Source organism: Lissotriton vulgaris, unplaced genomic scaffold (assembly GCF_964263255.1).
Source record: "Lissotriton vulgaris unplaced genomic scaffold, aLisVul1.2 SCAFFOLD_1017, whole genome shotgun sequence".
In the NCBI taxonomy this organism is placed as follows: Eukaryota; Metazoa; Chordata; class Amphibia; order Caudata; family Salamandridae; genus Lissotriton; species Lissotriton vulgaris.
Window position 1 is genome coordinate 190,879 of NW_028247882.1, and position 13,449 is coordinate 204,327.

Sequence of the window (13,449 nt, forward strand, 5' to 3'; positions counted from 1 at the left end):
GTAATTCAAAAAGTGAGTCAAGTGTGCCACTTGCAAAAACCGGTACCCTCTGTCCAGGGGCACCTCACGTCAAACGTGAATCCGAAAGGTTAGTCATCCAGTTTTGGGGCAGTTTTGGGGATTACGAACTTGGAACAAACTGGGTCGGATACATATTGGGAATATCCGAGAAGATAAACACCAATACCCTTTAAATAGGTTTTCTGCTGAGATTATCAGATCTTACTTTTGAACTATAACATTTGTCGACCTACATCTATTACTAATTGCTGTGTGAAGAATAAGCCAGCCAGTAAGACTTTTCCAGATATCCTAACTGGATTTATTTTGTTATTTGGAAGGATCCTTAACTTATCGGTGGTACCCACTGTTGGTGTTTTCTACAATCGCACACGCCCTGAAGAAGTTCTGGTGGTCAGAACAAAACGCGTTGGCTGATGATTCTTTTGAATATAAGAAAATAAAAAACGAACTGAGAAAATATCGAGACTTCTAAATTTGAACTGATTGTATATGATTGGGGTGTTGCCCCAAAACTGGATGACTAACATTAAAAAATTCACTATGGAAGAAGAACAGAACAATATGGAAGATAGTTTTGATATTAGTAACACTCTCATAGAGGAGCTAAATATACCTTTCATGGGGAGCGAGAATGAAGATGAAAGTATTGGTGCTGGAGATATTACCTGCGATTTTTTAGATGAAACATTGGATGATGATTTTGTTGAAGCATTAGACGACATTGTGTTTCATGATATGACTTTTGAAAATGATCATCCAGAAAATGAAATTTCAGACAAAATGATGTTAGAAGCTCTATTAAATTATGAAATGTTACAGGAATAAATTTATGATTTAAAATTAAAAATGGTTTGAGAGACTCTTCTTGTAGAATTGTAATCATTCAGGTAGTAACCAAGTACTCATGGTGCAAAGTGGGCCTTAGGACATAGACTGCTTCAAACCTCTATAGATTATGTATGCACTCTTTTATGCACTAGCAAAGTTGTGTTTTATAGCTTTTTTTTACAGGGCTATATCATTTGACTTCCAGCAAAGTCTCTGTGATTGCTGATTCCGTATTGTACTGAGCTATTCAGCAGAATGTTCTTATCTATCCACTGTGCTAAAAATGAACCTGTTTTAAATTCAGTTAGGCACTCTCCTTGGAGAGCTGTAATTATCCAGTCAGTATCCAAATATTCATGGAGGAAAGTAGGCCTTAGGCTACAGCTTTCTAAACTGTTCATGTGGGTGACACACTTTTTGGAGAGGCATAATCTTGTGACATAGTAAGATAGTGTAGCAAGCGAGCCCGAACCACCGAAGGGGGTTTGGAGGGGGGTTCTCCCTCTGGAAGAACATTTTGAAATAAATGGTCTCCCTCTCTCTGTGTCCATCCCAGTGTCGCCCTCCTCCCTCCCTCTGTCTATCGCAGACTCGCTCCCTCTGTCTCCCTCCCTCTGTCTCCCTCACTCTCTCTTTCTGTTTGTCTCCCACAGTTTCCCTCCATCTGTCTGTCACCCTCTATCTCCGTCTCTGTCTGTCCCCGTCTTCCTCCCTCTGTCTCTTTCTCTGTCTCTGTCTGTCTCTCCCTCTATCTCCCTGACCCTGTCCCTGTCTATGTCTCTATCTGTCTGTCTCTGTCTCTGTATTTATCTCTGTCTCCCTCCCTATGTCTCTCTCTCTCTCTCTCTCTCCCTCCCTGTCTTTCTGTCTCTTTCTGTCTCGTTTCCTCTCTCTCTCTGTTTACCTTCCTCTTGCTTGCTCTCTACCTCTCTCTCCATCTGTCTCACTCACTCTCTCTGTCTCCCTCTCTCTGTCGGTACAAGGCTGCAGAGGGGGAAGCTAGCACGTTTTGCAATTTTCTTCCAGCAAGAAACCCTCCCTTACACCAAACTGAAGTCGGGTTCCATACTGGTTTCTACCCTGAAAGGGGTTTACTAGAGCCCTTTGCAAGAGCAGATGTCTCCCGTGTAGAAACCACTAACACAAGAAAAGCCAAGCCTTGATCCACACGCAGAGCACTTCTTCAATAGGGTTTACTCTTGCTAAATTGTCCATAGTTTTAACTTACAACACATCATGAATATTCTACCATCAGTAAATGAGAGAGCAAGCCGAGAGAACGTGCCTTGAATTTTCAGAGAGCAGCCATGGAACGTCTCTCTAATGGTTCTATGCAGAATAGCCCTGGTGTGCACCAAAAGTGAAGATAAACTATGAATGCATGCACACACATTTGTAACTCAGCATGCATACTGTACATCCAGTTTCTCTACAAGAGGCTTCCCTGGCTTTGCTGTGCGCAGGCAGCCGAGGCCAAGGTTAAGGCTTTGTTCTGCAAGTTTGAGACACCGAAGGAATTTCCACAAAAGGAATTGTACAGCGCCGATTAACACTGAAAGCCTTTAGTGTGCTTTTTTTGTAGCTGATAGGCAGGCGGCATTTCTCGTCCTCTAGCCTGGAGATGAGAGCTGTCATCACTGCTGCACTTCACAGGTTTTTCAAAGACCATAGAGCAGAGTGTCAAGGAATGCCTCTTAATTAGCAGCTGTTATGTGCTAAGTGCCTGCGACACACCCACCATTTGTTGGTGACACAGTACTGTGTCAGGGCACACAGTTTGGAAAGCTCTGCCTTAGGCCATGGACTGCTTTAAACCTGCATAGACTATGCATGCGGTCTTCTATGTATCTACAAACTAGTCCTTTATACATTGAATTCCCCAGTCTGTATCATTAGACTTTCAGCAATCACTCTCATTCTACTGTTTCATGAGGCTATTTGTGCCATCGAAACGTCACTTTTTGTGATGTTCCGTGGCACAGCTGTCTACGTGATATTTATCAGGCACAAATAACCCTATTCTTTTGGCATACTGCTGCATGATAAATATCAGCCCCTTTAAAATAGTGTTCTGCGTTAAAGGGGCATGCATTGGGTGTTGCTGGGAGCGTTCACAGCAACACCTACGCTTTTTGACACTGCCCTAGATTTATGAAAAATTGTAAATCTGAGGCAGTGGCAATAACTTACGCCTCCCAGGGGAGGCGTAAAGAAGGCACAACAAGGAAAAATAGTTTTATATCTATTTGTTTCTCCTTTTTCTATGTTTGCTGCATTCTGAAATAAAGTACAATTTAAAACAAATGGAGATACCAATACCAGTTACAACAACCTATTCAGCAATTCCACCATCTGCATACACATCCACTCATTCACCAACAGTTCTATATAGTCCCTTATACATGTACTCACTCATCATATGTACTCATACACCTATACATCCTGTTACACACCGACACTCAACCAGTGAGTTACTCACACACATACTCACACATGCATTTATTTGCATATACAGCTATACACACACCACTACATTTAGTTTTACAGAAACGTGCACATACTTACTCTCTTAAACAATCACTTATAGAAACACATACTTATATATATAGGAACTCATCCAATCTCTCACTCTCACATATAATCACTTATATACATCAATACTCACATATAGTAGATTAAAACATATGTAGTTATACATAAAGATACTATTGAGACAGTCAATCACTCATTAACACACCCATACACACACTCATCCACCCATACAGTCCTGCACACATGCTGTCTTCAAAACACATACATACAGTGAGTCACTCATTCATGCATCTATACGCCAAGTAATACCCCCACCGAACCATACAGACACTCATACTGACACTCAAAACATTACTCGCTAATGCATGTATTCCCTAAGATACACTTACACTCTGCATGCAGTTATGCAATCATTTTTACAAAAAAACATCCATTTAGACACTTATTTACCCATTTATTCTTCCATCGACCTTTAGATATACATATATAAAAAATATTTATTTTTCAGAAAGACACACATTTACTGGATGATGTCATCAGTGATGTCATTTGAGATGTCATCAGTGATGTCATGAGTGATGTCACTGACCATGTCATGAGTGATGTAATATGTGACGTCATCAGCAGTGCATTGCGGGCGCGTGAGTTATAGTTAGCTGAACTAACTATAACGGGGGAATTTCAATGGTTTTGTATGAGTGAAATGTCCAGCTAACTATAACGTGTGTGAAACCTATGTTTTTTTCAGTGAATATATATAAATGACCTACTGCGGGTTACCAGTAGGTAGTTATAGTTAGGACCTAGTTTCCATAGGAAATCCACAACATTCTATTTGGAATAACTTTGGTGCCGGTCAATGAATCTTCGTGCAATTCTCCAAGAAAATGGCCTGCTCCGCTCCTTCTCTGAAAATTTGGGGTTGATTTGTGAAATCATAGATATATCTATAGACGAACTACCGTATGCATACCGTAAGTGTACCAAAAACCGTACAATTACGAGCACGAGCTGCATGCTGATTGGCTGTCAACTGTCTGTCAACACTCCAAACCAGGAAGTGTTAGCAGCCATATTGTGCCTCGGTAGAACCGAGGCATAAGAAATCAGTGAAAAAACTGCAAAAAAACACGCGAAGGGGTCAGGGTAGAAACATCCTGACCCCCTGGGCCTGCTCAGGGGGTCCCACATGGATCCTTAGGCCAAAAAATAAATGTTTTTTTAAAAAATTAAAAATCGTGGAGTAGCGTATGATACCCGTACGCGGTGAAAAAGAAAACTCAAGTCTGCTTTATTTTTAATTAGCCCCCGGGGGGGCCAAATCGCGGAGGTAATTTTTTTGCTGGGGGCTCACGGCTCCACCACAGCCACGAGGACCGCCACCCCCCCTAGGCTTTTTTTAAATACAATTTTAAAAAGTATGTGTGGCTCAAGCCTCTCCACCACACGCCCCGGGGACCACCACCTTCCTAGGTCAGTAATATTTAAAATAGGCGGGTCCGTGACGGACCCCCCAGCCACGGGGATACTGCTGTTTGCTATGGTAGGGCGGGAGCCTCGTGGCTCCCACCGTACCATAGCAATCTGTTTTCCTATTTGGAAGAGAGAGCAGGTTAACCTGCTCTCTCTTTCAAGTAGGATAGCAGATTGCTGTTCGTCAGAGAGAGCAGCATGTAAGCTGCTCTCTCTGACAAAAAGCAATGCCGGCTCCTGAAGGACGCTGGGAGAAGGCTGGGACCGTGGGGGCATTGGGGCTTCCCCCACGGTCCCTAACGTTATATTTGAGCCCTGTGGGATGGGGTCCCTGAGGATTTTAAACATTTGTGATTAAGGCTATTTTTTTTATGGTAGATTTAACGTGTGTGTACCATGCACATACGTACAACATACGGTGCGAAGTCTGTAAGTCGTCCCGTAAGCGTACCTAAGCTAGAAAAATAAAAATATTATATATTTATCAAGTGTATGTGTTTACATGTTGGGTGGCTAGCCCTTCCGTTTATTGGGAGATTTTAGTACCTACACTAGTAAGTACTGATGCAGAGTCTTAAGTTTATGAGGAAGACTCTGTTCCCTTCATCTGTAAAATGTACACCATCTCTCCTATAGATGTCTTGCATATTGAAACGCAGATTGTTGTTGTAAATGGATCTCATTCTATAGTCTCGGAGAAAAGCAGAAACAGGTTTATTCACATGTTTCCTAGCTTTCTCAATTTATGGACAAAATTGATTGGACCAGTTCCAATTCTGCCTTTGGCATATATTAGAATAGACAAAGGCAGTTTTGGGGAAAAATGTCATCAATTGTCCAAAGGTGTCCTTCATAAGCATTTCCAGACCTACCCCTGTCAAAGTGCCTAGGTCTTTGCCACCACAGTGCACAAATATGAGGTCAGGGTGTTGGAGATGTAAAAAGGATTTCACCAATGGCATCAATTGGTGCCACTATAACCCGTTCTGTCCAATCCATTTAATGTCTGCATTTGGTAAACCTAGGTCTTTGTGAGTTCCTTTCTGTTTTGCATACCTTTGACTCCAGAAAATATAGCTGTGTCCCACAATCCACCCTCTAAGCATCTTGAAGAGAGGTCTTGATGCACTCAGATGGTTTCTGTAAATGAAGTGGCAGTTTGATGAGTAAGATTTTTCTAAAATAGTGGATAACAAGCATTTTTGAAAAAGAAATTAAATGATTGGTTTTTGAAATTATTCTACACAGAAAACTAGGGTGCATGTTTCTGTTTTTTAAAAGCCTGATTTTTATTTGTTAAGAAAAACTGATAGAAAAGAACGTTACATAAGATAAGCTGGTATATTGTCAAGTCAAGCACACTTACGGTTTTGAATTGCAACAATGTATGATGAACTTTTCACCTGTGTGCTTAGTTAGGTGCTCCCATAAGTGTTTCTATGGTAACTGGCAGAATGTGGAATGGGGAAAGGTTGAAAGTTTTGTTAGCTGGAAAGGGTTCAATAGTTCAAGCAATAGAAAAGTGTGTTTCATTTTGATTTAATGTGGGAATAAATGTGATCTGTTATTTATTTGTATATGTGTGTAGATTGAGTGCGTACATTGATAGGAAAAGTATGCTATTTGCTATAGGACTTCCTGACCCCCTGTGGCTCCTTACTGGGTTTTACAATGATCTCCAAGGTCAAAATCTTTTATTTGTTCTTGCTTTGGTACGCTTACTAGATGACTTTCAGACTTTGCACGTTACGTCGTCCGTACGTGCATGGTACGCACACGGTAAATCTACCGTAAAAAAAAGCCTCTATCAGTAATCTTTATATTCCCCTGGGACCCCATCCCCCAGGGCTTCTTTTTAAAAAGAAAAAAAACAACACCTGTGTGGGGTGTGCGCTGCCCCATTCCTGGAGGCTTTGATGGCGTTGGGGAATGCCACCTCCCAGGGCCGGCTCTTGCAGTGTCCCAGGGTGCCTACCCCCGGGACACTGCTGTTTGCTATGGCAGGGCGGGAGCTTTGCGGCTCCCACCCTACCACAGCAAACCGCTTTCCTATTTGAAAGAGAGAGCAGGTTAACCTGCTCTCTCCTTCAAGTAGGAAAGGAGATTGCTTTTTGTCAGGGAGAGCAGCATGTAAGCTGCTCTCTCTGATGAAAATCAATGCCGGCTCCCGAAGGACGCGGGGAGCAGGCTGGGACCGTGGGGGCATTGGGGCTCCCCCCACGGTCCCCAACTTTTTATTTAGCCCCGGGGATGGGGTTCCTGGGGATTATAAAAAACGTATTGATAGAAGCTGTTTTTTTTTACGGTAGATTTACCGTACGCGTACCATGCACGTACGGACGACATACAGTGCAAGGTTTGAAAGTTGTCCCATAAGCGTACCTAAGCAAGAAAAAAACAATTAAACATATATTTTACAGATATCCATCAAATGTATGTGTTTATATGTTGGTTGGTTCTAATGAGACCTTTTCTCTTTATTTGTACTTATAAGTAAGTACTTATGCATAGTCTAAACTTGTTGAGGAGCAGTGTTTTATAGAGTGCTGAACTTTTGACCTTTGTTGACATTTGACTTTTGCATGATCTGTTGTGGGTAGGGTGGACAGTTATGTCAGTTGGAAAGGTTTGAAATGTTGAACCAATAGGAATGTGTGTTTGGTTTTGAATTAATGTGTGAAGGATTTTGATTTGTTATTTACATTTATATATTTGTAAATTGAGAGGGAAAATGTGCCATTTCTTGGTTCTGCTGCAAACACTGAAGTAGAGAGATTCTGTATAAGAATATCTGCTGTGTGAGTGGCATTCTTCTTAATCTACAAATCAATTTCAAAGGTGAGTTGACAAGTTGTAAGGGAATGTATGTGGTACTTTTTGTTTTTAGTAAGAGTAATGTGTTCTTTGCATTTGGATAAGTATTGTGATAAAATTATTTGGTAAGTTAATTTGTTTAGTGAGTCACTTTTGTGCAATAAAGTGCAGTACTAAAAAATGTAGAATGTGTGCAGTTACTTTTTCAGTTGTAGAGTAGTTAATAGTGTTGCTTGTTTAGAATTAGGCTTGTGTTCTAAATCTACAATTTTGCAGTCAGTATACATACACTGCTGCATACACATTTGGCAGATTTATAAGCCCCTTCTTTCTTTTTGTTGTTGTATTCCTCTGTCTCTCCTCATATTCCTTCAATCTCCTAATTTTCTCCCCTCTCTCTTCATACTTCATCATTCTCTTCATGCTCCCTGTTCTGTCCTCTTACTCTTCCCTCTCTCCCTTCATACATTATGGAGCAGATTTACAAGACCCTTATTCGTCTTCGTTATTCTATTGTGTCACCTTTTTTGATGTAATGTTGGCAAAAGTAATGTAACTGTGATAATGGGCTTGATAATACGCCTTTAATAATTCCTAAAGAATCCCATGTTCTGATGTTAACATGTGCTTCTATGAGAATTAATAAGGGCGTATTATCAAGTCCATTATTGCCCTTTTTTCAGCAGTTTTCTGCCGATAAAACAGCGATATTTTAACACCGGGCCTTATTAATATGCCCCTATATTCGCCCCGTTTTCCGTATTTTCCACTGTCTCTTGTTATACTCCTTCCTCTCTCGTCTTACTCCTTCCTCTCTCCTGAGACTACATTTTTCTTATATTGTCCTGTGTCCTCGTAGTGCTCTTCTTTGTGTTTATATTTCCCTGTCTCTTCTCAGATTCCTCCTGTCTCCTCATTTTCTTCCATCTCTCTTCATACTTCATCTTTCTCTTCATACTCCCTGTTCTCTCCTCTTTCTCATTTCTCTCTCTTTCTCTATACACTCTGGGCAGATTTACAAGCCCCTTGTGCGTCTTTGTTGTTTTATTGTGTCACTTTTTTTTTAATGTAATGTTGCCAAAAATAATGTTGTAAATTGCACATGTATTTTCAAAATGAGTCAGGGTTGTTCACTGAAATGCAGTAGTTATGTATATGTAATGTGTACAATCACTTAACCGTTTTACAGTAGTAAATGTGGTTTGGTATGATGAATGGTGTCATATTTTTTTGTCTAATATCACATCTGTGTACATTAAGGAATTATGGGGCATATTATCAAGGACCAGTGGTAAAATTATCGCCATTGTTTCAGCAGAAAACTGCTGATAAACCGGCGATAATGGGCTTGATAATACACCCTTTTTAATTCCCATAGAAGCCCATGTTCTGATGTTAATATTGGCTTCTCTGGGAATTAACAAGGGCGTATTATCAAGTCCATTATCACCCTTTTATCAGCAGTTTTCTGCCGATAAAACGGCGATAATTTTAACACCGGGCCTTGATAATATGCCCCTATATTCGCCCCTTTTTCCATGTTTTCCACCGTCTCTTGTTATACTCCCTCCTCTCTCTTCTTACTCCTTCCTCTCTCCTGATACTACTCCCTTCTTCCTATATTGTCCTGTGTCGTCATAGTGCCCTTCTTTGAGTTTACATTTCCTTATCGCATCTCATATTCCTCCTGTCTCCTGATTTTCTTCCATCTCCCTTCATACTTCATCTTTCTCTTCATATTCCTGCTGTGTCCTCATTTTGTTCTCTCTCTCTTCATATTTCATTTTTCTCTTCATACTCCCTGTTCTCTCCTCTTTCTCATTCATCTCTCTTTCTCTATACACTCTGGGCAGATTTACAAGCCCCTTGTGAGTCTTTGTTGTTTAATTGTGTCACTTTTTTTATGTAATGTTGGCAAAAATAATGTTGTAAATTGCATATGTATCTTCAAAATGAGTCAGGGTTGTTCACCGAAATGTAGTAGTTATATACATGTAATGTGTATAGTCACTTAAACGTTTTACAGTAGTAAATATGTTTTGGTATAATGCATGGTGTCATATTGTTTTGTCTAATATCACACTGTGCAGCAGAGTAGATTAAGGAATTATATTCACCCCTTTTTTCATATTTTCCATCCTCTGTTGTCATACTTCCTCCTTTCTCTTTTTACTCCTTCCTTTCTCCTGATACTACTCCCTTTTTCTTATATTCTCCTCTGTCCTCATACTGCCCTTCTTTGTGTTTATATTTCCCTGTCTCTCCTCATATTCCTGCTGTCTCCTCATTTTCTCCGCTCTCTCGTCATACTTTATTTTTCTCTTCATACTCCCTGTTCTCTCCTCTTTCTTATTTCTCTCTCTTTCTCTATACACTCTGGGCAGATTTACAAGCACCTTGTGCGTCTTTGTTGTTTTATTGTGTCACTTTTTTTAATGTAATGTTGCCAAAAATAATATTGTAAATTGCATATGTATTTTCAAAGTGAGTCAGGGTAGTTCACTGAAATGTAGTAGTGATATACATGTGATGTGTGCAGTCACTTAACCATTCTACAGTAATAAATGTGTTTTGGTAAAATGTATGGTCTCATATTTTTTTGTCTAATTTCACACTTTGCGTCTGTGTACATTATGAAATTATATTTACCCCTTTTTGCATATTTTCTACCCTCTCTTGTCATACTTCCTCTTCTCTCTTCATACTCCTTCCTCTCTCATCATACTACCTTCTTTTTTATATTATCCTCTCTTCTTATACTTCTCTTTTCTCTTTATACCAGTGCCTCTTTTTGCATTCTTCCCCTACTCTTCATATTCTCTTCTGTCTTTATATTCACCCCTATCCTCATAGTTCTTACTGTCTGCTCATAGTACTCCCTCTCTCCTTGTACACTCATGCTTCCTTTATATTTGCATTTTCTCCACATTTTTGTCTCTTTTTCTCTTTATAGTCCTTCCTCGTTACTCATATATACTCTTCTGTTCTTATATTCTCCCTTTCTTCTTATTCTCGCTCTTCTTTGCACATATTCCCAATTATTTTCTCATACTTCTCATACTTTTCTTTTTCTTCTCATACTCCCTGTTGGAACTGGCCCTTCTTGCAGGGTCATCCCCAAACTTTTTGCTTCTCTCTCCCTTATTTTTCCTGACCCGTGGCTGTTGGCAATAGGACTCTGCACACTTTACCACTGCTGATCAGTGCTAAAGTGCCTATGCTCTCTGTGTAAATTGTTATTGTGATTGGATGTACATGATTGGCATATTTGTCTCACCATGAAGTCCCTAGTAGAGTGCACTGAGTGTGCCAGGGCTGGTGATGACAAATGCTACTAGTGGACCTGCAGCACTGATTGTGCCACCCACATGAGTAGCCCTAAAATGGTGTCTCAGACCTGCCACAGCAGTGCCTGTGTGCAGTCTGCGAACTGCCATGTTCTCCTGGTTAGTGTCCCCACTGACCAGGCCTAACCCTTCCCTTTTTGTGCACATTGGTCATCCCCATGGAAGGCCCAAGGTACCCCCCTGGGCAGGGTGCAGTGTATATGAAAGGTAGAGCATGTACTGGTGCAGGTGACATGCTCTGGTAGTGAATTCCAGCCATTTTCGTTTTCACTATTGTAAGGCTATCTTGCTCCATAGGTTAACATTAGGGATGCTGGCTACAGTGGCTACCAGCATGTCTTCCTATAGGAACAAGATAGGACATAAGAGTCTAGTATCCCTGAACTAAGAATTTAATAACACATCTTTTAGGAAAGGTTGTTTTTAAATCCTGTGTTTGAGAACAGCACTTTTAGAAAGTTGCTGTTCTCTTGTCTGACCCTTCTGTGTGCCTTGGCCTGTTTGTGTATTGACTGTCCGGTTTGAGAGTGACAGGGGCTGGGGATTCCCCAGGAGGCTGGCTGAGTCAGCCCTAGGCTGAATGACTGCATTTGCAACTTGAGTTGTGGGAGGAGATAGCACCTGGGCCTGAATTCCACAATGCTGGCTCCACCTCCTGCTGGGCGGCTGACAACCCTGTCCCTCACTCTGAAAGGAAAGGAGAAGCCAGGAAAACACAGTGCTCAAGAAATACCCAGAACTGGTTCAGACCGGGATCAGGGCCCACTTGCACAAAGAGAACAAAGACTTTTAGGGGTAGAAGTGCAGGACCCCTGACAACAGAAAATTAGATCATCCTGGAATCAAGAAGGAACCTCTGCCAAGGAGAAAGCTGAAACTGAAGAAGGAATATTGTCCAGCTGTTGCTTTGCTGGATTGCCCTGCTGTTGCTTTGCTGCCAAGGAGAGGGGAAGGACTTTGCTGTGCTGTCTCCCCTTGCTTGAAGGAATCTCCAAGGACCTGAGAAGAGCTGGCTCCCTGTTCTGAAGTCCCAGGAACAAAAGGACTTCACCCCCAGCTTCCTCTGAGCTCCTCTGAGTGAGTTCTGTCCTTCCTGGAGTGCATGGCCCATGTCTCGTGCCTCTGGAAGTTGTACCTGTGCTGGGAAGCTGGTAACCAAGATTTGAGAGACTTTGCTACAGAAAAGTTATTGCATCGCTCGCTGCGGAGCGCATCCCCGACAGTGGGAGGAAATTCCTGCCGCTACGAAGGTCGAGATCGTCGCAGCGCCTGTTGCCGCTGTCAGAGCAGTTGCATCCTTTGTTTGCGGGACGCACCCGATCGTGCGGAAAGCCTAACATCGCTGCGAGTGTCGCCGCAGAGCCTGTCGTCGCTGGGTGAGATCGCCGCACCGCCTGCTTGCAGACCGCATCACGTACTTGCGAGAGTCATTGCTGAAGCCATCGCATCGAGGAGCTGCGAGACAGAAGATCATCGCTGGTCCACGCATCGTCGCCCCAGAGATCGTCGCAACTCCAAAGATCGTCGCAACTCCAAAGATCGTCGCAACTCCAAAGATCGTCGCATCGTGCCTTTGCAAGAACAAACTTCCTACGGAACTTACGCACCGGAATCCATACAAGTGGCCTTCCACCCCATACAGACCGGATTTGTCGCAACAGGCCTGCTGCTGCAGTGGGGCTGTCGCATCGCCTCCCCAGGGTCTCAGGAGCAACTCGTCGCTTGTTTTCCACCGCACCAGCTTCTGCTTTTGGAACTTTGTCGCAACTAAAGGTACTGTGTCTGAAACGTGACGCAACTGTGAACTTTTCACGCAACTGTGGATTATTTTATCGCAACCTAAAGAACTTTTTATTGCAACCTTAAGAACTCTTTTGAAACCATATTCTTGAACTGTGTATGTTGGATTTTTGTTGTTTTGGTCTTGTGTAGTTTAGATTAAATACCTTTATTTTTCTAAACTGTTGTGAGTCAGTTTGTGGTGTTTTCACTGTGTTACTGTGAGTGGTGGTACAAATACTTTACACATTGCCTTCTGACTAGCCTTTACTGCTCGCGCCAAGCTACCCAGAGGGTGAGCAGGGGTTATCTCAGAGGGTTTCCTCCTTGCCCTGACTAGAAGCAAGGGTCCCTATTTGGACAGTGGTACCTACTTCTTCCAACTAGAGACCCCCATTTCTAACATTGTTGGTCAGCGGTTGGAATTTGAACTTGAATTTGTACTAGACCCACAGTGATTGGTGTACATCACTAGTGGGTGCAGACCGCTACGCCACCGCATACTACAGATAAGTTTTTCATTTTTGGTTCTATTTTTTATCGTAACCCTGAAAGAATCCAAGCATCATGTCTTAGAATGGTAAACCAGCAAGTTATGTTGCAGAACTGGAGTTTGATATTGAAATGTTAAGTGATTACAAAGTAGGTCAAC